This window comes from Eriocheir sinensis, unplaced genomic scaffold, assembly GCF_024679095.1.
Source record: "Eriocheir sinensis breed Jianghai 21 unplaced genomic scaffold, ASM2467909v1 Scaffold1175, whole genome shotgun sequence".
Taxonomy (NCBI): Eukaryota; Metazoa; Arthropoda; class Malacostraca; order Decapoda; family Varunidae; genus Eriocheir; species Eriocheir sinensis.
In genome coordinates this window covers 20538-41830 of record NW_026110491.1, presented here as the reverse complement: position 1 = coordinate 41830, position 21293 = coordinate 20538, and the positions used below count along the sequence as shown (strand labels likewise).

Sequence of the window (21293 nt, the reverse complement as noted above, 5' to 3'; positions counted from 1 at the left end):
TAGTAAAGCAAGACCAACCCTTTGCGAATCCATGCTGTGAATCATGAATTAAACTATGCTTTTCTAGATAGTCCCGTATGCTCCTGGCTATAAATGACTCCATCATCTTTCCTACAACTGATGTTAAGCTAATTGGGCGATAATTTGAGGTGGCTGACTTGTCTCCCTTTTTGAAAATCGGCGTCACATTAGCTACTTTCCATTGATTGGGCACATACCCAGAATTTACCGACATCGATATCGGTAAGCGGGCCACTGAGGACCTCCTTGCACTCTTTCAGCACCCTTGGGAATACTTCGTCTGGGCCCGGCGATTTGTTTTTCTTCAACCTACCAATCTCATCCTGGACTACTTGCCTAGTGATGATCACATCCCTCAACTTGTCGTTCCCTTAGCCCTCATATACCTGAACTCTCTCCGGAATGGTTGTTAGATTTACTTGCGTGAAAACTGAGAGGAAATAGTCATTCATCATTTGGCTCATATCTTCTCCATTCTCGACGAGGTCACTTGTGTTTGTTTTCAACGGTCCAATTTTGTCCCTTGTTTTCGTTCTGTACAATTTGAAGAAGCCCTTGGGATCGCTCTTGGCCTCGTTGGCTACCCTAATTTCATAACTTCTTTTGCTAGGCGGGAGTTCCTCTTCACCAACCTGGTTAGCTCAACATACCTACCCCTGAGGTGGGTCTCTCCGTTCTTTATTTTCCTATAAATTCCTCTCTTTAAACCTATCTCATGCTTGAGTCTGCGGGTCATCCATTTGGGGTTGTTATTTTCCTTCCTACGTGCTTGGTAAGGGATATGCTATCTCTGACCCTCTGCAATTACTCTAACTAAATTATTGTAGGTCATTTCTACATGACTCCCCTGTCTTTCCGGCTCCAGCCCTGAGATCTGGCCCTCATCCAGCCCTAAGGTTCCCCAATTTACCTCCTCAAGGTGTCTTCTAAACCCCTCATAATCAGCTTTTCTAAAGTCAGGCACCAACACAGGGTTGAGTTCATGGGTCACCGCCCAGTCAAATTTAAACCTAATTTCCTTGTGATCACTGCCACCTAATTCTCCCCCAACATCTAGCTCACTGATCATATTCTCGTTGTTAGTCAGGACTAAGTCTAAAATGTTATTTCCTATGGTGGGCTCATTTACTGCCTGATTGAGAAAATTATCATGTATTATTTTCAGAAAATCCTCAGATTCTAGATCACCCACCACGCCTTCCTAATCTATATTCCTATAGTTAAAATCCCCCATTATGCAGAAATTTTTGCTCCTGCTCGCCCTGCCTACCTCTTGCAGTAATATATCAGTGTCCTGCCTGTTAAGGTTGGGTGGCCTGTAAAGAACAACTAGAATTAGTTTGTCTTCCCCTTTGTGGACGTCCACCCAAACTGATTCTGAGTCGCCATTTGTTTGAACAGAGCTGTTAGCGGAATATTTAGGTGTGTCTTTAACATAAAGTGTAAACCCCCTCCCCTTCTTCCCTTTCTATCTTTGTGAAACATCTGATAACCATCTATTTCATAGGCGGTGGCTGAACAGATAGCGAGACGGCCCCGCGTTCAGGAGGAGGTTCAATCCCCGACCGGTGCCACCAAGCTGGGATTTTTCAGCCGCCGCCGAGTGGCTTAAAACTATCCACATGCTGTCCAGAAGACCACCTATCAACCCAGACTCTAGATTCTAGGATTAAAGATGAGCTCCGGGAGGGCAGCATGAGCCAATGCAAGATGACGCCACTATAAACATTCGACTGCGCCAGAACGGGCTGGGCCGACCATCAGAACCCACCGAGAAGAAGCCTTGGACCGACCATCAGGATCCACCGGGAAGAAGCCTGCCGGCGCAATAGGCCAAGACGTTAAAAAAAAAAAATCCGACATGAAGTTTTTGTTTGCAGTATCCACCCATGTTTCCGTGATAGCTATAATGTCGAATTTCTCGACACATGCTTTCCCCTTCAGTAGATCTATCTTGTTCCTGAGACTCCTACTGTTGGTGTAATAACCCGTTCGCCCGTCCTTTCTTACATCCTTTCGATCGCCCCTGCGCCCCCTAGTCCCCCCTCGCCTACTCTAAAAAAATCCTGTAGGGTGCTAAGTGATCGCTCGAGGGAGTCTGTGAGAACCTTCACCCCCTGAAGCGACAGGTGCACTCCATCCTTGGCATACAAGGTGCCTTTATCGTAGAAGAGGTCCCAATTATCCAGGAAAAGCCAACCATTTCGCTTACAGTGGGCCGCCAGCATGCTGTTTACTGCTAAGGCTCTGGAAACCCATCCCTCACCCACCCCCTCCTCGGCAACACACCACAAACGGCTGGCACCCCCCCCTCCCCCCGAAGTCTCTCACTTTGGCGAACGATTCCCTGAAGCGCCGAAATATCTCTTCGCTACCCACTCTACCAATGTCAATACCCCCGAAACTGCAGAAGACGATAGGCTGTGTCCCCTCCCCTGCTAAAATTTCCTCCATTCTGTCAGAGACGTGCTGGATGCCCGCCCCGGGAAAGCACACTCGTAGCCTATTTTCCTTATCCCTTGAACAAAAGTACCTGTCAATGAACCTGACTTGAGAGTCCCCAACCATCAGGACTCTTCTCTTAAAAACTGTCAGTAGACGGAACGGAAGCCGCTACAGGTGGAGATGGAGCGGCGGAAGAGGAGGAGGAGGAAGGGGAGGAGGAGGAGGAGGAGGAGGAGGAGGAGGAGGAGGAGGAGGAGGAGGAGGAGGAGGAGGAGGAGGAGGAACACAAAGAAACACAAAGGAAGAACAAACAACAGCAGACCTGCTGGTCCTTACGAGGCTGTTTGTGACAAGCTACACTATCTAATCAAAGGTGGAAGATGAAGGACAGCAAAGGCGAAGGCTCCTCCCCACCCCCCCAACCCTCCAGCCAAAGCTGGCAGGAAAGGAAAAAGAACCATGCAGCATGGAAAAACTGCATGGAAATTATGTAGGAAAGAGGAAAGAACTACCATTACTACTACCACTAACCGGGCGATAAAAGCGGACAAGGACACCAGTATTCGAAAGAACTTAACGTTATTACGACAATGAGTAATATCTTAGTTGCTGGTTGGATTCAAAACACTTGTCTAATCTATTCTTGAAGGCCGTAACTGTTGTACTATCAACGACATCACAGGGTAGAGAGTTCCAAACATTAACAACTCGATTGAAGAAGAAGTGTTTAGCTTCGTGCGACGAGAATCTTTTACCACTTATCTTCAAATTGTGATTTCTTCTTGTTCTATTTGATCGATCAATTGTAAAGTAATCTTCCGCATTAATATTACTGAATCCTTTGAACATTTTAAACACTTCTATTAGATCGCCTCGCATTCTTCGTTTTGATAGGCTGAATAAATTTACTTCTTTAAGCCTTTGTTCATATGACAAATTTCTCAACCTAGGAATCATCTTTGTTAATCTTCGTTGAACCCGTTCCAACTTTTCTATGTCTTTTCTGTAGTAGGGAGACCAAAACTGTACACAGTACTCTAGACGAGGTCGAACCAACGAATTATACAGTTTTAATATTACTTTTTCCGATTTATTATTAAAGACTCGTCCGATGAAGCCAACCAATTTGTTTGCAGTTTTAACTACCTCTGAACAATGCTGACCGGGCTTTAAATCGCTTGATATAGTGATTCCAAGATCCTTTTCTTTTCTTACTGCAGAAAGTTGTTGGCCATTCATTACGTACCGAACGCGACTGTTATTTTTTCCGATGTGCAACACTTTACATTTGTCAACGTTAAATTTCATTTGCCATTGATTGTCCCAACGTGCAAGTCGATCTAGATCTGATTGTAAAGCTTCTTGGAGGGTGGAAGAGGCGAGGAGGAAAGGAGGAGAGGAGGAGAGGGTCGAGGGAGGGCAAGATGTGGACGGGAGGAAAAGCACTAATGTAGACCCCCGCTACAATCAGGGGTGGATCAAATACAATTGTATTTGTATTTTAATTGTATTTAAATACAATTTTAATGTATTTGTATTTGTATTTGTATTTTGACATCCAGAGAAAAAAGTATTTTGTATTTGTATTTGTATTTTGGCACCCAGAAAAAAAGTATTTTGTATTTGTATTTGTATTTTGGTACCCAGAAAAAAAGTATTTTGTTTTTATATTTGTATTTTGGCACTCAGAAAAAAAGTATTTTGTATTTGTATTTGTATTTTGGTACCCAGAAAAAAAGTATTTTGTATTTGTATTTTGGCACCCAGAAAAAAAGTATTTTGTATTTGTATTTGTATTTTGGTACCCAGAAAAAAAGTATTTTGTATTTGTATTTGTATTTTGGCACTCAGAAAAAAAAGTATTTTGTATTTGTATTTATATTTCAAGTCAAAACCATTTGAGGAGGATAAATACTGTTAAGGAAATAGAAAAAGAAATAATGTTAAGCCGCGTTAAGGCGGAGGAGGAAACAGATGAAGGTTGAAGGCGAAGGAGGAAAGGATTAGCGTCAGATCACGGGGAAAGCGGAGTAAGGAGAAGAGAAAAATAGAGGAACAGACGACTAAAGAGAAGTGGCAGCCCAGTACAAATGTTAGAAAACTTTAGTGGGCCGTCCTCGTGAGTCAACACGCTCACTGGTGTTCTCCCTCAGCAGGTGTGTGAATGCAATGTACCTGAAAGACGTTAATTGGTGAACCAATTCTTACTATGTAAAATCAATCAATCAGTCAATCAGAGAAAGAAAATATAATTAAAAAGAAAAATTGGAAGTAAGAAAGAAAAGGGAAAAGGATGCTGCGCCGGAAGCCGCGGCGAGGATTCCTTATGATGCTTGTGCGCGTCCCCGAGGCCCATCGGTCCTTCATCCAAGAACCGATAAACGCGGTGACCGGCGCCTTCACGGCATTTATGATTAATTTTATAATCCAGTCTGGTAGTTTTAAGAAGCGAGTTCTTGCATCCGCCCTATTCGAATCGGCGGGGCGGTGGAGCGCCAGCGAGCCCAAGGTCTCCCAGGCGCCCGGCAGGGCGCCTCGGCGTCCATCGGGACCCCAACGGAGGTGCCGGAGATCTTTCGGCTACAACGCCGGGCAGGTGGGGCTCGTTAGCCGTGGTAGGCAATTCACCTAGGAGAGCAAACTCCGAACAATAAACCCGGGCAGGTGAGGTTCGTTAGCCATGGTAGGCAATTCACCTAGGAGAGCAAACTCCGAACAATAAACCCGGGCAGGTTGGGCTCGTGAGCCGTCATAGGTAATACACCTAGGAGAGCAAACTCCGAACAATAAACCCGGGCAGGTGGAGCTCGTTAGCGAAAGCAGTTCATCTAGGAGAGCAAACTCTGATTACAAACCCGGGCAGGTGGAGGTCGTTAGCGTGAGCAGTTCACCTTGGAGAGCAAACTCCGATTACAAACCCGGGCAGGTGGAGGTCGTTAGCGAAAGCAATTCATCTAGGAGAGCAAACTCCGATTACAAACCCGGGCAGGTGGAGGTCGTTAGCGAAAGCAGTTCACCTAGGAGAGCAAACTCCGATTACAAACCCGGGCAGGTGAGGTTCGTTAGCCGTGGTAGGCAATTCACCTAGGAGAGCAAACTCCGAACACTAAACCCGGGCAGGTTGGGCTCGTGAGCCGTCATAGGCAATACACCTAGGAGAGCAAACTCCGAACAATAAACCCGGGCAGGTTGGGCTCGTGAGCCGTCATAGGTAATACACCTAGGAGAGCAAACTTCGAACAATAAACCCGGGCAGGTTGGGCTCGTGAGCCGTCATAGGTAATACACCTAGGAGAGCAAACTCCGATCATAAAACCCGGGCAGGTTGGGCTCGTGAGCCGTCATAGGTAATACACCTAGGAGAGCAAACTCCGAACAATAAACCGGGGCAGGTGGAGCTCGTCAGCCGTGGTAGGCAGTCTGCCTAGGAGAGCAAACTCCGAACAATAAACCCGGGCAGGTGGAGCTCGTCAGCCGTGGTAGGCAGTCTGCCTAGGAGAGCAAACTGAACAATAAACCCGGGCAGGTGGAGCCTCGTCAGCCGTGGTAGGCAGTCTGCCTAGGAGAGCAAACTCCGAACAATAAACCCGGGCAGGTGGAGCTCGTCAGCCGTGGTAGGCAGTCTGCCTAGGAGAGCAAACTCCGAACAATAAACCCGGGCAGGTGGAGCTCGTCAGCCGTGGTAGGCAGTCTGCCTAGGAGAGCAAACTCCGAACAATAAACCCGGGCAGGTGGAGCTCGTCAGCCGTGGTAGGCAGTCTGCCTAGGAGAGCAAACTCCGAACAATAAACCCGGGCAGGTGGAGCTCGTCAGCCGTGGTAGGCAGTCTGCCTAGGAGAGCAAACTCCGAACAATAAACCGGGGCTTGTGGTGCTCGTTAGATGTCGTAGACAATCCACGTGATGGGAACACCAAAGAGAAGGAAAATAAAAAGGAACATCTGAAAAAGGAAAATATAGTAACAAAACATCAAGAAAATAAAATAAAAAATACAGATCATCCACCTTCAGGCCCTAACATCTCTAAAATTATGGGTGAGTCTTTTCTGGGGAGAAAGAGGCTCATCCAGACCAAGGAACATCAAAAAGGGATGATATAGAAAGGAACACCAAAAAAATGGGAAAAAGAGAACAAAACATCGCAAAAGAAAATTAACAGCAATAACAGAACAACGTCAAGAAAAGTAACATACAAAGAAACATCATCCACCATTCGGCCCCAAACTAACATCACCAAAATTATGGGTGGGTCTCTTCTGGGAGGAAAGCGGCTCACCCAGACCAACGAAGAACATCAACAAGAGGATGATATGAAATAAAAGAACATTAAAAACACGAAGAAAAGAAATAAGAAGAAAAAGAACAGAAAAAAAACATCGGAAAAGAAAAACAAGAAGAAAACACATCAAGAGAAGAAAAATATAAGAAACATCATCCACCTTTCGGCCCCTAACTAACATCACCAAAATTATGGGTGGGTCTCTTCTGGGAGGAAAGCGGCTCACCCAGACCAATGAACATCAACAAGAGGATGATATGAAATAAAAGAACATCAAAAAAGAAAAACAACAGCAAGAAAACAAAGAAAAAGATAAAGAAAAGAAAAGGAAAAAGAAACAAAAAGAAAAAGAAAAACACCAAAATAAAATAAAACAAAAACAAAAAAATAATCCAAATAAATAAATAAATAAACAAATACAGAATACAGTAAAATTAACGAACTAACTAACTAATTCAAACTGTCTAACTATTAAACTACCTATCTAACTACCTATCTAACTAAGGGTACTATACAAGGGTACTATTGGACTACCTATTAACTAACTAACTATCAAATCATCTAACGATCGAACAAGTATTTGTCTGACTCTTTATCTATTTATCTGCATGGCTATCTATCATTATGTTTATCTATCCATCGTTTTTTTTCTTTTTGCAGTTAAGGAAGCAGCTCAAGGGCAAAAGTAGATAAATAAATAAAAAATCCGCATAAATAAAAATAAGTTCTATCTCTATATCCTTTATTTGTTTATTTGTTTATCTTATTTGTTCACCTTATTTATTTGTTTACTTATCTACTCCGTCATCAGTCATGGTCAGTTCTACCTACACGTTTTCCTGCCACAATTTTTTTTTCATTGTGTAGTCCTTAGTTCCGGTCCGACCTTGAGCTGGAAGGGAAGGACGGGGGCAGGGAGACAAGAAGAGGGAGGGAGGGAGGGGGGAGGTAGGACAGAGTAATAGGAAGAATTTGGATTACAATGGTTCCCCCCCCCATCCCCTTCTGCAGCCAAAAAATAAAACGAAGAAAAGCGTCTAGTAAAAAAAAAAATAATAACAAATGGTAGCTAACAATGATAAAAGAGTTTGCTAAAAAAAAAAAAGGAAATCGATGAGGTAAAGACTTGGCAGTTTTATTTATTTATTCATTTTTTTTCAACACAGAAGACAGAAAGCTCAAGGGCCAAAATAAGAGGATACAGAAAAAAAAAGATCGCTACGTCGCTGCTCCCCAATCTTTATCCTTTTGATTATCTGTGTCTTGAATGTGGCAGAGTAAGAGACTTTGTATAACTACTGATATTTGTACTCTTCCGGGAATACCCCATTCACGGTGCTCAATAATGATGATAACAGTATAGCAGCAAGTAGTACGCAGTAGCTAACGAGGCGGCACCTTTTAGCACTTCAGTTTCCGTCACAACCTTACGGCACATTTCTTAAACTTCGTCGAGCGTTTAAAACTCATTCTCCGCTCTCTATTGTTACGTACTTTACAGAGAGAGAGAGAGAGAGAGAGAGAGAGAGAGAGAGAGAGAGAGAGAGAGAATAGCAGGGGTGAGGAAAGAGTGGGAATACGCGTTTCAGTCCTGATTAAGTGTGTGTGTGTGTGTGTGTGTGTGTGTGTGTGTGTGTGTGTCCTTGAAAAAAACCTGAACCTTTTTTTTCAGTCAAGTTCAGCCTTAACACAGAGGCGGCCATTTCGATGACTACGCAGAAGACGTTTAAAAAAAAAAAAATAACGACCAGTTTCAGTGATCACTTGACTCGGGTCTCCAAGCGCTGCAAGACCTTGGCGAGAGAGAGAGAGAGAGAGAGAGAGAGAGAGAGAGAGAGAGAGAGAGAGAGAGAGAGAGAGAGAGAGAGAGAGAGAGAGAGAGAGAGAGAGAGAGAGAGAGAGAGAGAGAGAGAGAGAGAGAGAGAGTATATGTGTTAACCATTGCACTTAGCCATGACGCCAAAGGAAGACAACTGAAGGTAAAGTTAAAGGCTGGTGCATACGCTATTCTTCTCACGCTATCTTCTCACGTAGTTGACTGCTCTTTCGGCCACCTCTTCGGATTCTTACAGGAGAAGCGAGAAGCGGACTTTTTTATTGTTGTTTCCTTTTTGTGTGCCCTTGTGCTGTCTCCTTTGCTGTAAAAAAAAAAAAATAGCTGTGTGTGGCTGCGGTAGGTACTCATCTCACACATACACACACATACACACACACACACATTCCTGGAGGCCGAGATTTCTGAAGGGTGAAAGCAAGCAAGAAGTGTCGAGGGAGAGCAAGACGCGGTAGAGTGTAGACCCATACCACAAGCACACACACACACACACACACACACACACACACACACACACACACACACACATACATACACACACATACAAGTACATACACACACTTCTGGGAGCCAAGACTTGTTAGCGGTGAAAGGTGAGGAAGAGAACGGAATCGAGGGAATGCAAGATGTGACGGAACGGAAATGTAATAAAACATACATACATACATACATACATACATACATACACACATACACACATACATACATGCATACACACATACATACATACATACATACATACACACATACACAAAAGCACTGAGAAGCGTAATGGCCGTATTCTTAAACACTGCGGCGCCCTCAAGACACAAATTTTTCTAAGGCTTTCGTAGTAGGCGTTTTGGGCATTTGCAGAGGACGTTTAATGACCCTGGTGGTAGTTTGACCTTCCTCTGAACCATGAACCTAAGCATCACATTTGACAAAGAATTCATATACGTTTTGGGAATTTCAAGGGGTAGTTTAATGACCCTGGTGGTAGTTTGACCCTTCTTCTGTACTATGAACGTAAGCATCACATTTGACGAGGTTTATAGGCGTTCTGGGCATTTCCAGGGGTAGTTTAATGACCCTGGTGGTAATTTGACCCTTCCTCTGTACAGTGAACCTAAGCAACACGTATGACAAAGCTTTCGTAGGCGTTTTGGGCATTCCCAGGGGTAGTTTAATGACCCAGGTGGTAATTTGATCCTTCCTCTGTACCATGAACCTAAGAAACACATTTGACAAAGCTTCTATTGGCGTTTTGGGCATTTCTAGGGGCAGTTTAATGACCCTGGTGGCTTGACCCTTCCTCTGTACCATGAACCTAAGAAACGTATTTGACAAGACTTTCGTAGTAGGCGTTTTGGGCATTTCTAGGGGTAGCTTAATGACCCTGGTGGTAGTTTGACCCTTCCTCTGTACCATGAACCTAAGAAAAACATTTGACAAGACTTTCGTAGTAGGCGTTTAGAGCATTTCTAGGGGTAGCTTAATGACCCTGGTGGTAGTTTGACCCTTCTTCTGAACCTTGAACGTGAAAAAAACACTCATTTGTACCCGATTAATCTCCTTTTCGACCTCTGGAAATAATTGATGTGATAGGTGGAAGCGTCTGAGAATACCGACCTCAGAATCACGGGATGGAATTTAGGGAACATTTTCACTCGGTCGACTTTTGTGTAAATAGTTGTTGTGAAAAGGACGTAAAAGGCGGCTTTGTCATCTGTCTTTGAGGTGGAGGCTGCCTTTCCTGATGACCGAGGAGGAGGAGGAGGAGGACGAGGAGGAGGAGGAGGAGAAGGAGGAGGATGATGATGATGATGATGATGATGATGATAATGATGGTGATGATGATGATGATGATGAGGAGGAGGAGGAGGAGGAGGTGGGGGAATATAGAAAGGAAGAGAAGGTTGAGGAGAAGGACGAGAAAATGGAAGACGGCAAAAAAGAGAAAGTTTACGAGGAAAAGGAGGAGGAGGAGGAGGAGGAGGAGGAGGAGGAAGAGGAAGAGGAGGAAGATGCTTTATACACTTTAATCGCTGTTATGTGTGTGTGTGTGTGTGTGTGTGTGTGTGTGTGTGTGTGTGTGTGTGTCTGCAGGAGTGGGCGGGCGTGGTTTCCTTCCCTCACACACGCACGCCTAGTTAGTGTTTCCCGCTATGGACTATTGGTTTCCGATGATTGTGTAAACAGTAAGGCGGGGCGGGGAAGGCCATGAGGAGGAGGAGGTGCCGGGCGAGCAATGATCCCCGCCCGACCTGTTCTGTCACCGAGGCCAAGATGATTGACCAGGACTGCCTCTCTCACTCCCGCGCGACGCCTGGGAACACCATTGCGCCTTGGACGAAAGAATATGAAGGTAGGAAAAGGTATAAAACGTTCAAATTAATCCTTATTCTATCTTTTCTGTCACCGAGACCAAGATTATTAACCAGGACCGCTTCCCTCAGTCCTGCGCGACGCCTCAGAACATCATCGCACCTTGGACGAAAAAAATACTTGGCCTAATACAATGAGAGTGAACAAAGGTGAAAAACATGAAGTTAATGTTTACAGTTCACAGTAATTAACACGGTGGATCTTTTTCTCGCATTTTTACGTAAAATTCCAGGAAATACTAGATGAGTTATATTTCCAGGTATTAGAGAATTTTCGGAGTAGCGATGTAGAATTAGCTCGCTGCCGTGAACCAACAAAGAGGGAAGGGAGGAGAACGGTTCTCCGAAGATGGCAAGGTGATGTTAGCCAAACGAGGACCGCTTCCACTCCTATCTATAGTTGCAAAGCAAGCGAGTGGCTGAGTGGTCAGCGTGCTGGCGCGGCGTTCAAGAAGACGCAGGTTCGCGTCCCGCCCGCCGCGACAAATAAGCTGGTCATTTTTTAGTCACCGCCGAGTGGCCGAGGACTACCCACATGCTGTCCTGAAGACCATCTCTCAATCCGGACTCTAGATTCTTTCGAAAAGATGAGCTCCAAGCATGAATCGAGCAAGATGGCGCCACTATAAACACTTGCCTACGCCACAACGGGCTGGGGGAGACCACCAGGCTCCACCAAGAAAGCCTACCGGCGCCTTAGGCCAAACGTAAAAATAAATAAATAAATAAGTAGTTAAATAAATACTATTGGATTTTACCGTTCGGTGAGGGTACGGCAATGTTTAGAGCCATACGAATGAGCGGCCAGTGTATACATGCCAGACGTGACACCAGTGACGCACACCAAACCCTCCACGCGCCGGTGAGTCAGGACGGAACAACACCGCCGCCAGGAATATAATTATGTGGAGTCCCGGAAGAAAATTATCCGTCTTTAGTTCCCTAATTACTTTTAATGAACCTAATTTGTGAATTTATCGAAGACAATAGATGTTTTACAGTTAATTGACTAATTTGTTAATTAAACTATTCTAATGAAGGGAGGGAGAGCAGGCGCGCGGACACGCTCTCTCTCTCTCTCTCTCTCTCTCTCTCTCTCTCTCTCTCTCTCTCTCTCTCTCTCTCTCTCTCTCTCTCTCTCTCTCTCTCTCTCTCTCTCTCTCTCTCTCTCTCTCTCTCTCTCTCTTATATACTCTTTTTTTATGGTGTCAAGGCTTCTGGAGGATGGACCTTCCCCCTTTTCCTAATTTTCTTTCTTTGCTTTCTCTTTATTTCTATTTGCTTTTTATACTCTTATCCTTCTTCTCTCCCCCTTTCTTCTCCTTATCTTAATATTTCTCTTCACATCATTTTCTTACTCCATTTCTTTTCCTCAATTTTCTCCTGCATACCTTTTTTTTCTTGCTCTCTTGCTATCATTTTTAACCTTGATCCCTTTTCCTCCTTTTCTTAATCTCCTTTGGTCTTCCCGTTTAATTCAAGGCTGTCGTACCATCTCCAAGACGTCGCTATATATCCGTCATAACACTACATCCACCACGACGGAGACCGAAGGAACACACTCCTCACTCGGCTGCCACTCAGTGTTCCGCCGAAATAAAAAAAACGGTACATGATTTAATAAATGACAACACAGCAGCAGCCAATTAGCCAAGATGTCGCTATATATCCGTCATAACACTACATCCACCACGACAGAGACCGATGGAACACACTCCTCGGCTGCCACCCAGAGTTCCGCCGAAATTAAAAACGGTACATGAATTAATGAACTTATGGCAACACACAGCATCAGCCAGTTAGTCAGCCAACACTGTAGTCAACACGGCATCCTGTGGTAATTATAGAGACCAGCGTTCGTACAGTTCACATGTACATCCTTTCACAAGCAAAATAGTGAACTGCCAACAAAATACGTCCTGGGCCATATTCTCAAACCTTTCGGCGGCCCAGCACACATACTTGACAAGGCTTTCATAGGAGTTTTGGGCATTTCCAGGGATAGTTTAATGGCCCTGGTGGTAGTTTGACCCCTTTTCTGTACCATGAACCTAAAAAACACTCATGAGAACCCACTTAATCTCCTTTTTGACCTCTGAAAGTAGTTGATGTGCGGGGTGGAAGCGTCTGAGAATACAGCCCCTGCAGTCTCCTCGGTGGCGGGAACAGACGGGGACACTTGAGCCGAGCGTGGCGGGAATATGGTCAAAACGAGTGCCTTCCCTCCTCCTCCGTTTAATGTTTCGGGCTTCACCTTTTCTTCTCCTACTTGTCCTCCTCATTCCCCACCCCCCCTCCCCTCCTCCTTCTCATTTCCCACCTCCTCCTCCTTCTTCTCCTCCTCGTGTTTGTCCTGAGCCAGCGCTAAACAAAACACTACAGCCCGTATTTTTAAACATATCAGCGCCTCAGTTCCCCTGTTTGAAAAGCCTCACGTAGTAGAAGTTGCTGGGATAAAGGTCAGTGCGATTTTTATTTAGTTAATCATCTTTTCACACTGTCTACTGGTGCAGGAAGGTTGTTGCAGTGGCGGAAAACAATTCGAAAAAGAACTCCCGCCGATGTCTGTATTCATGGACTATTTCGTGATGCTGGGGATAGTTTTACGCGGCTTATGGATCTTAAAACGGAAAAAAAACACCCATGAAAACCCGGTCACTCTTCTCCGTGGCCTTGGGAAATAGTCGAAAAGGGAGACGGATACGCTTCAGAATATGGACCTGTTGGCGGCAGTGAGTGTTCTAAGCGCTAATTGGTTCACGGATAGAGAGGCCGGTATTACAAGACACTTTCGCTTCTCACATCAGTTATTTCTAAAGGTCAAAGAGGCGATCAATCGGGTTCTAATGAGTGTTTCTTTAGGCTCATGCTACAGAGGAGGGGTCAAACTACTACCAGGGTCATGAAACTACCCCTGGAAATGCCCACAACACCTACGAAAGCCTTGTCAAATATGTGAACTTGGGCGACTTTATTCACAAAACATACACAGGTCATGGGCACAAACGAGACACATAGGAAACATGTTTGTGTGTATATGCGTGTGTGAATGTTGTACTGTGTAGGCAGCATTTATGTGTTGGTGTAGTAAACCTACGCGTCGCTATAGACCAGGACTCGTACCCTCAAACGTTTCGGGTTCTTGTTGCTACTATTTTTCAAGGCCCCAGAGAAGACAAAACAGGTTCTCATAAGTGTTTTCCCAGTTCATGGACCTACATCCTACGCGTCGCTATAGACCAGGACTCGTATCCTCAAACGTTTCGGGTTCTTGTTGCTACTATTTTTCAAGGCCCCAGAGAAGACAAAACAGGTTCTCATAAGTGTTTTCCCCATTCATGGCACAGAAACCTTGGAAATCTACAACCAAGGAATTGAAACCACCCATAAAAATTCCTACAACTTCTACAAGAGCCCTTTTAACTAGATGTACTAAGGTGTCGAAACGCCCAGTGTTCGTAGTTTAATTTTCATGCACACCCTCCCAAAAGCAATCTCGCAAACTCTAAGTAATATTTATCTTCACTAACGCCAAACTGCTCCAGGATCTTATAAGCTGAATCTTCATTTACCTGAAAAGAGAGAGAAAAAACACGATGAGCTTCATTACCAGACAAAAAAAGAAGACCTATGATACCTTAATCTTATAATAGGCGTAGTTTCTGCTCCGCTTTGAAGAAAACTGCAACTTAAGAGCTGCCACTCACAGGAAATTTCCCTGAGTGGCGGTCAGAAAGACACACACGCCGTGGGTATCAACACTGCACTCACACACAAAAAAAGCTAAAAAAAAATGCCGTGTGGGCGAGTTTAATTAAGGGCAGCGTTTCTACGGGCGCAGTTTAGTGAGACGGGCCGCGGAAGGGTCGAAGAAAGAGCTGTCAGCGCTGCCTACCGCCTGTATGACTTGCTGGTGTGTGTGTGTGTGTGTGTGTGTGTGTGTGTAGCTTTTTTTCTTTATGATTTGGTATTTCGTGTAAAAGTTCGAATTTGCTGTTTCTTTGTTTTCTCTATGGATCAGTGTGTGTGTGTGTGTGTGTGTGTGTGTGTGTGTGTGTGTGTGTGTGTGTGTGTGTGTGTGTGTGTGTAACTATTTCTCATAATACGGTACAAGTTTACCATCAAATTGGGAATAACAAGAAAATAACTAAGTGTTTCATAATATACAAAAACTACACAAAACTTAATCCCTCCCCACACACACACACACATACCCCCCCTCCCACACACACATACATCCACCCCCCCTCACTCCCCCATACACAAACGCTATTCACAAAGACTTATGCATTAACTGAAGTTCCTCGGGTCGGGGTTTACTGTGGTGCGAGTTGTAAGCAGGCAGTGCATCAAGCGGTCCAACTGGTTATGCCTTGTCTGTACCCGCGGGATTGCACCTAACACCCGACGCTGCGCTAAGCTCTTTCACGCACTCAAAATTTCCCTTGTCAATCTCCTCATTCTTCCTTCTTCCTCCTGTTCTGCTCTTTACTCTTTCCTCCATTTCTGGTTCCTCACTCCCTCCTTCCCTCCTCCCTCGTCTGTACCCGCGGGATTGCACCTAACACCCGACGCTACGCTAGGCTCTTTTATGCACTTAAATTTCCTTGTCAATCTCCCTTTTCTTCCTCCTCCTCCTGTTCTGCTCTTTACCCTTCCTCCATTCCTGCTTCCTCGCTCCTCCTTCCTTCCTTTCCCTTCCTCGTTCCAACGAGCCACTAACTAAGCAGGATTCGTATTCTCACACGCTTCAGGCTCTTAATACTAATACTTTTGAAGGCCACGAAGAAGCTAAGACAGTTCCTCATAAGTGTTTTCCCGTTTATGGCACAGAAACCTCGCAAAACTATCTCCAGAGTCCTGAAACCACCCATAAAAATCCCTATAAATTTTACTATAGAGCCTTTTAACTAGATGTACTAAGGTGTCGAAACGTTTGAGAATATGGGCGCAGATCCTAATAAATTAATCGCACACAACAAAGCTTTCATAACCCACTGATGAATAGAGGACGAGTCAGCCCTCACCACTGTAACACACGCCTGGCCTTCACACTCGAGCCAGGATGAACAAAAGGGCTATTACACTGGTCAAATTTTCCGTGGATCTTCAGTCAAACCACGATTTCTGCTGGCGTTGATCTCATATTTCCGCTGTTTTTCTGACGTGTCCGCGATCTCCCAAGGCTACGGTAGATTTCACCGAAGGACGACGGTTTCACTCACCATCATCTGCAGCAGCAATAACAAGAAACAAATGTAAACCACGCCAGCGGATATCGTGGTTTGACTGAAGATCCACGGACAATTTGGCCAGTGTAATAGCCGCTTAAAGAATGGTTCCTCACACCTCGGGGCTGAGAGGACCAACCAGCTTACCCCAAACACGTGGATATCACACCTCTGAGGACAATTAAGGGTAAGGAGATGAACACCGAGGCAACGCGCAGCTATAACGTACGCCCCAAACTTCACTTTACTTACTTATTATACCTCTAAGAAAGATGAACAGTGATAATCAACATGTACTGAGCCTCCTTCCTTAACCTCTCTACCTTCCTTTTACTCAGGGGACAGCAACAACACCAAGCAATGGGCGTCGTTAATAATAATCAGCATCATATTTCACGGCCTTCACTACCCACCCCATTCTCGCCTAGTTAGCAGAATGAGACGGGGGTATTTTTGTCCGCGGCAGTGTGACAGCATCGTTAGCGTGGCGGAGCCCTGGGCCAGACCTTCGATCCGAGGAGGACCTGTAATTAAGTCGCTTCCCGGCCGCCTGTGTCACTTCCTGGCCCCTCGTTCCTCTCTCCTCCCCTGCTCCTCCGCCTCCTCCTCACATGCACGACACAGCCAGCGACGCGTTAACTCGCCGGACCTCCTCGCTAAGTAGAAAGGCGAAGGACTCAAGCAAAAGAGACGCTGGCTAAAACTCGTGCAGAGAGAATAATGTTTTTTTTTTTGGTGAAGTGTTACGAATACACCCATTTACGAATACACTCCTTTGAAAAAGTCAGGGTAGGGCAGACACAAGCTGGAGTCACGACGCTGTACAGAGGCGGAGGACAACAAGAAGAAGAGACGTTGGCTAAAACATATGCAAAAAGTATAATGTTTGTTGAGGTGAAGTTTTAATACACTCATGTAAAAGGCGGTGCACATGCTATAGCTGCGCGTGGCGGCGGTGCTCATCTCCGTTCTAGTCCAGGCTACAGGAAGGTGGACCTTGCATTTCGATATATATAATGTTTTTTTGTTGAACCTAGTCAATTCGTGGGTGCTGGGAATCCAACCGATGTATGCCAGACTGTAAATGAGTTGGAGCATTTAGAGGTGAAAATTCAAATGGCTGACGAGAAATTAAGTTTTCGTCAATAACTCTAAAAATATTAGCTTAAGACCCTATATGTATTGAACATGAATATAAATATAAGTACTATGGATTTATTGTGTCAAAATTATGGCTCTATCTTACGTAGTTCTGTGATATGACTTTCATTATTTTATTTTCACGAATCAAAAATCAACACAGTATCATGCAGGTAGCTCAGCATTGAGAGAGATAATTTTGCAATTCTAGTCACACAGAGTCAAGTTGTTTGGTACAAATTTGGGTAATAATAAATTCCTGCGATATATATATATATATATATATATATATATATATATATATATATATATATATATATATATATATATATATATATATATATATATATATATATATATATATATATATATATATATATATATATATATATATATATATATATATATATATATATATATATATATATATATATATATATATATATATATATATATATATATATATATATATATATATATATATATATATATATATATATATATATATATATATATATATATATATATATATATAGGGTAATAGAAATACAATATTGAAGAGAAATTGTATGTAATGGCTCAAGGAAAGATAGTATATGGCTTAACTCCAAGTAAACATTATTGATCAGGCATGACGCAAGCAGAAATATTGGTTTGCTTATATTCAAATGGTAATAATAATATCAAAAATACACTTATTATAATTGTTGAGAAAGTCACATGGATAATTTTTGGCACATTCAACAAAGAGAGAACGATGATTTAATGAAGGTCAGTGATGGAAACTTTATAGAGAGTTTGTCTGCAGAAGTCCTACTATCTTCGTCCTCCCTCTTCCACTAAGCTCTTCCGGTGACACACTCTTCACAATGTTCTCACACTTCTTTGCTTTGCATTTGCAGAATTTGCATGCAAGATTGAACTTAGAGCAGTTGCACAGTGCTGATCTGTACCCGACTTGCAACCACAGCTGATGATATGTAGTAATTGTTAGGTATCACAGCCTGACCATATCAGGAAGATGTACAGGCTGAAGAAGAGAATATCTTCTCCAGCCAAACTCAAGGGGGCCTAACTCAGGAGGCGAAAAACATGCCAGCAGAATTTGAATGAAGCCTGATAGTGGGCACGAGCACAGTGTGTAACTTGAATGCCGGTATAGTAGGAGGTGCAAACTGCTCAGTTTTTGAGGAATTTTTCCTGCTATTCAATGTGTGAAGATATTAGTTCTGTTATATTGAGAGAATCACAGGAATGTTGGGTTCAGATGGTACTAACATAAGGCAGAGACAGGAGTTGGACAACTTCATCCAGGGGAGTTGGATGGATTTCCAAGCTCAATGGGGGTTAGCGAATGATTGTGCTTGCTTTAGAGCTGTTGTCTTGCCTATTCCAAAAAGGAAGATACAGAGTCACATCCAGTTAACGCATGCATTGCCAAGAGATTGGGTATGAACGGCGATCCAACTGTTTGCCCCCAATCCCCTTCATATACAGTTTATGTAATTCTACACTGTTCCAACATTTTCATGGTTTGAGTGAAGATACCACGAGCTGATCAAGGACTTTCCGGTTTTTCTGTCGCATGATGGGGCACATTGAAGAATTTTTGATGACATGCAGTCTTTTGTGGATACCTTGCATCAGCTGCATGCAGGTCACTCTCACAGTTGAGTTTGTTTCCACCACCACCTCATTCCCCCATTTGTCACTTCTTTATTTGGTATGTCTTAGCACAGTGTCTTTGAAAGAGACTTGTTCTTCTCTGTCTGCAGTTCTACAGGTATGCTCTCCTCCATCTGCTTGATTTTTGGCAGGTTTGTATATTTCACATGCACTCCACAGAACAGGCAGTGCTTCAAAACTGGAAGCTGTTTCACCTCTCTCATGCACCTGTCGTTTTTGGTTGAGTTTCTTGGTCTTCCTGTTTCCTTTTTTTGGAGGAATCGTTTGATATGGTCTGGGGAACAGTATGTGCTGATACAATTCTTGTGACAGAAGAATGAGCTACATCAGTCAGTTTTTCAGGGTGGTCTCCACGTTGCTGGTTTGCATTACGTACCGCCGCTTGCAATTTGATGATCTTTTGTGAGTTTAGGTTTGTTGACTCGCATATCAAACAAATATTCTCCATGACTGATCTGAAAGAAAAAAAAAAAAAAAAGAACAAACATACAACATGCAATACCCAACACCTGCCAAAATGTTCATGGCTACATTTATCTCCAGGTGAATTGTAATTCATACAGATATCTATTCATACATACAGCAAAGCTCTATATCGTGTTCACACAGAGCTGCGAAATTGATACCAAACGTCTGGCAATATACAAGTTTGTATTTGAGTTTAATACATACTTGGGTCGTATCTATAATATTTTCGGAGTTATACGCAAAAAACATATTTGTGGGTATATTGCCATAAAAAAATTGCTCTCAACATTTACAGTCTGGCATACATCTGATTTGGACCCAGCACCTCGAATTGACTATTAGGGACTAACCAAAAACATTATATATCGAAAATGCAAGGTTTACCACAGAGCCTATGGGGCTGAAGCCTGACTATTCTGTTGGTCCCTTTAGGGGGAGTACCTTGACCTCGAGACACAGGCACTTCAGCTGACGTGGGTAGTTTGGCACCGGGTTAACTAATTTTTCGTACAGTAAGGGAAGCAGTCAAGGGCAAAATATAAAAAAAAAGCCTGCTAAAACTGCTCATATGAAAAAATAAATAGCACTGAGTTGCCAAAAAGAGAACCTGCATGATAGACTGAGGTCCATTTTATCAAACCACTGCTCAATGAATCAGGGACAGGAAATGGGGTTAAGGGCAAAGGAGTTGGGCGACGGAGGTTGGGGGCAAGAGGGGGTTGGAGAGGGCAGAGGGGTTGGGGCAAAAGGGGTTGGAGAGGGCAGAGAGGGAGTTGGGGGAGAGGGGACTGGGAGAGGGCAGAGGATTTGAGGCGAGAGGGGTTGGGCGGCAGAGGTAAGGCAAGAGGGGGTTGAGAGGGGTAGAGAGAGAGTTGGGCAGGGGTCGGGCGGAGTAGAGGGGTTAAGGGGGCAGGGGGGTTGAAGAAAGGTCGTAAGGGTAGAGGGCAAGGGGCAGAGAGGAGTTGGGGCTGAGAGGGGTTTAAGGTAGAGGGGGGCAGAGAGGAGTTGGGCGAGAGGGGTCGCAAGGGCAGAGAGGGGTTGAAGTGGGCAGAGAGGAGTTGGGCGAGAGGGGTCAAGGGGTAGAGAGGGGCTGGGGGGGCAGAGAGGGGAGTTGGGGCGAGAGGGGCTGTAGGCAGAGAGGAGTTGGGGCGAGAGGGGCTGTAAGGGCAGAGAGGGAGTTGGGGCGAGAGGGGGTCAGGCGGGGTAGAGAGGAGTTAAAGGCGAGAGGGGTCAGGAAGGGCAGAGAGGGAGTTGGGGCGAGAGGGGTCAGGCGGGGTAGAGAGGAGTTGGGGCGAGAGGGGCTGTGGGGCGGGGCAGAGGAGTTGGGGTGAGGGGGCTGGGCGGGGTAGGAGAGGGAGTTGGGGCAGGGGGTTGTAAGGGGCAGAGGGAGCAAGGAGGGGCCGGGGCGGGGTAGAGAGGGAGTTGGGGGCGAGAGGGGTCAGGCGGGCAGAGAGGAGTTGGGGCGAGAGGGGGTCAGGGCGGATAGAGGAGCAAGGGAGAGGGGTCAGGGGCAGAGAGGGAGTTGGGGCGGGAGAGGGTCAGGGCGGCAGAGAGAGGGAGTTAAAGAGAGGGGGGTCAGGGCGGGTAGAGAGGCAGGTCGGGCGAGGGGAAGGCATGTGGATTTTATTATACTGAGGTCTATATTAATAAACTCCCGAAGCCTTAGTCCATCTATAAACAGCTGCTCGTGAAGTTGTCGGGCTTACAGGCGGTTATATTGTTGGTGGTAAAGGAGTGTTCTAAGTGCGTTAATCGGTTCACGGATAGAGAAAAGTCATATCCGCTAGGGTTACTTTTTATTGAGTCAGAACTTACATTAATACT

General features: G+C 44.6%; 2 long non-coding RNA genes across 6 annotated transcripts; one reads left to right on the top strand and one right to left on the bottom strand.

The window, feature by feature from the left end:
* Positions 1–5123: 5123 nt before the first annotated feature.
* Positions 5124–7168, top strand: LOC126989455 (uncharacterized). Of its 5 annotated transcripts, none has more exons than XR_007743292.1 (3): positions 5124–5266; positions 5393–5790; positions 6062–7168. It is a non-coding gene; the product is annotated as an uncharacterized LOC126989455 (long non-coding RNA). The 5 variants fall into 5 exon arrangements; XR_007743291.1 differs by lacking the exon at positions 5124–5266 and having other exon boundaries at positions 5388–5518; positions 5723–5926; XR_007743290.1 differs by lacking the exon at positions 5124–5266 and having other exon boundaries at positions 5458–5586; positions 5723–5813; positions 6017–7168.
* On the bottom strand, positions 5402–5877 carry LOC126989456 (uncharacterized). The gene is made up of 3 exons (XR_007743293.1): positions 5755–5877; positions 5619–5686; positions 5402–5550 (listed from the first exon to the last, which is right to left on the bottom strand). It is a non-coding gene; the product is annotated as an uncharacterized LOC126989456 (long non-coding RNA).
* Positions 7169–21293: the final 14125 nt, after the last annotated feature.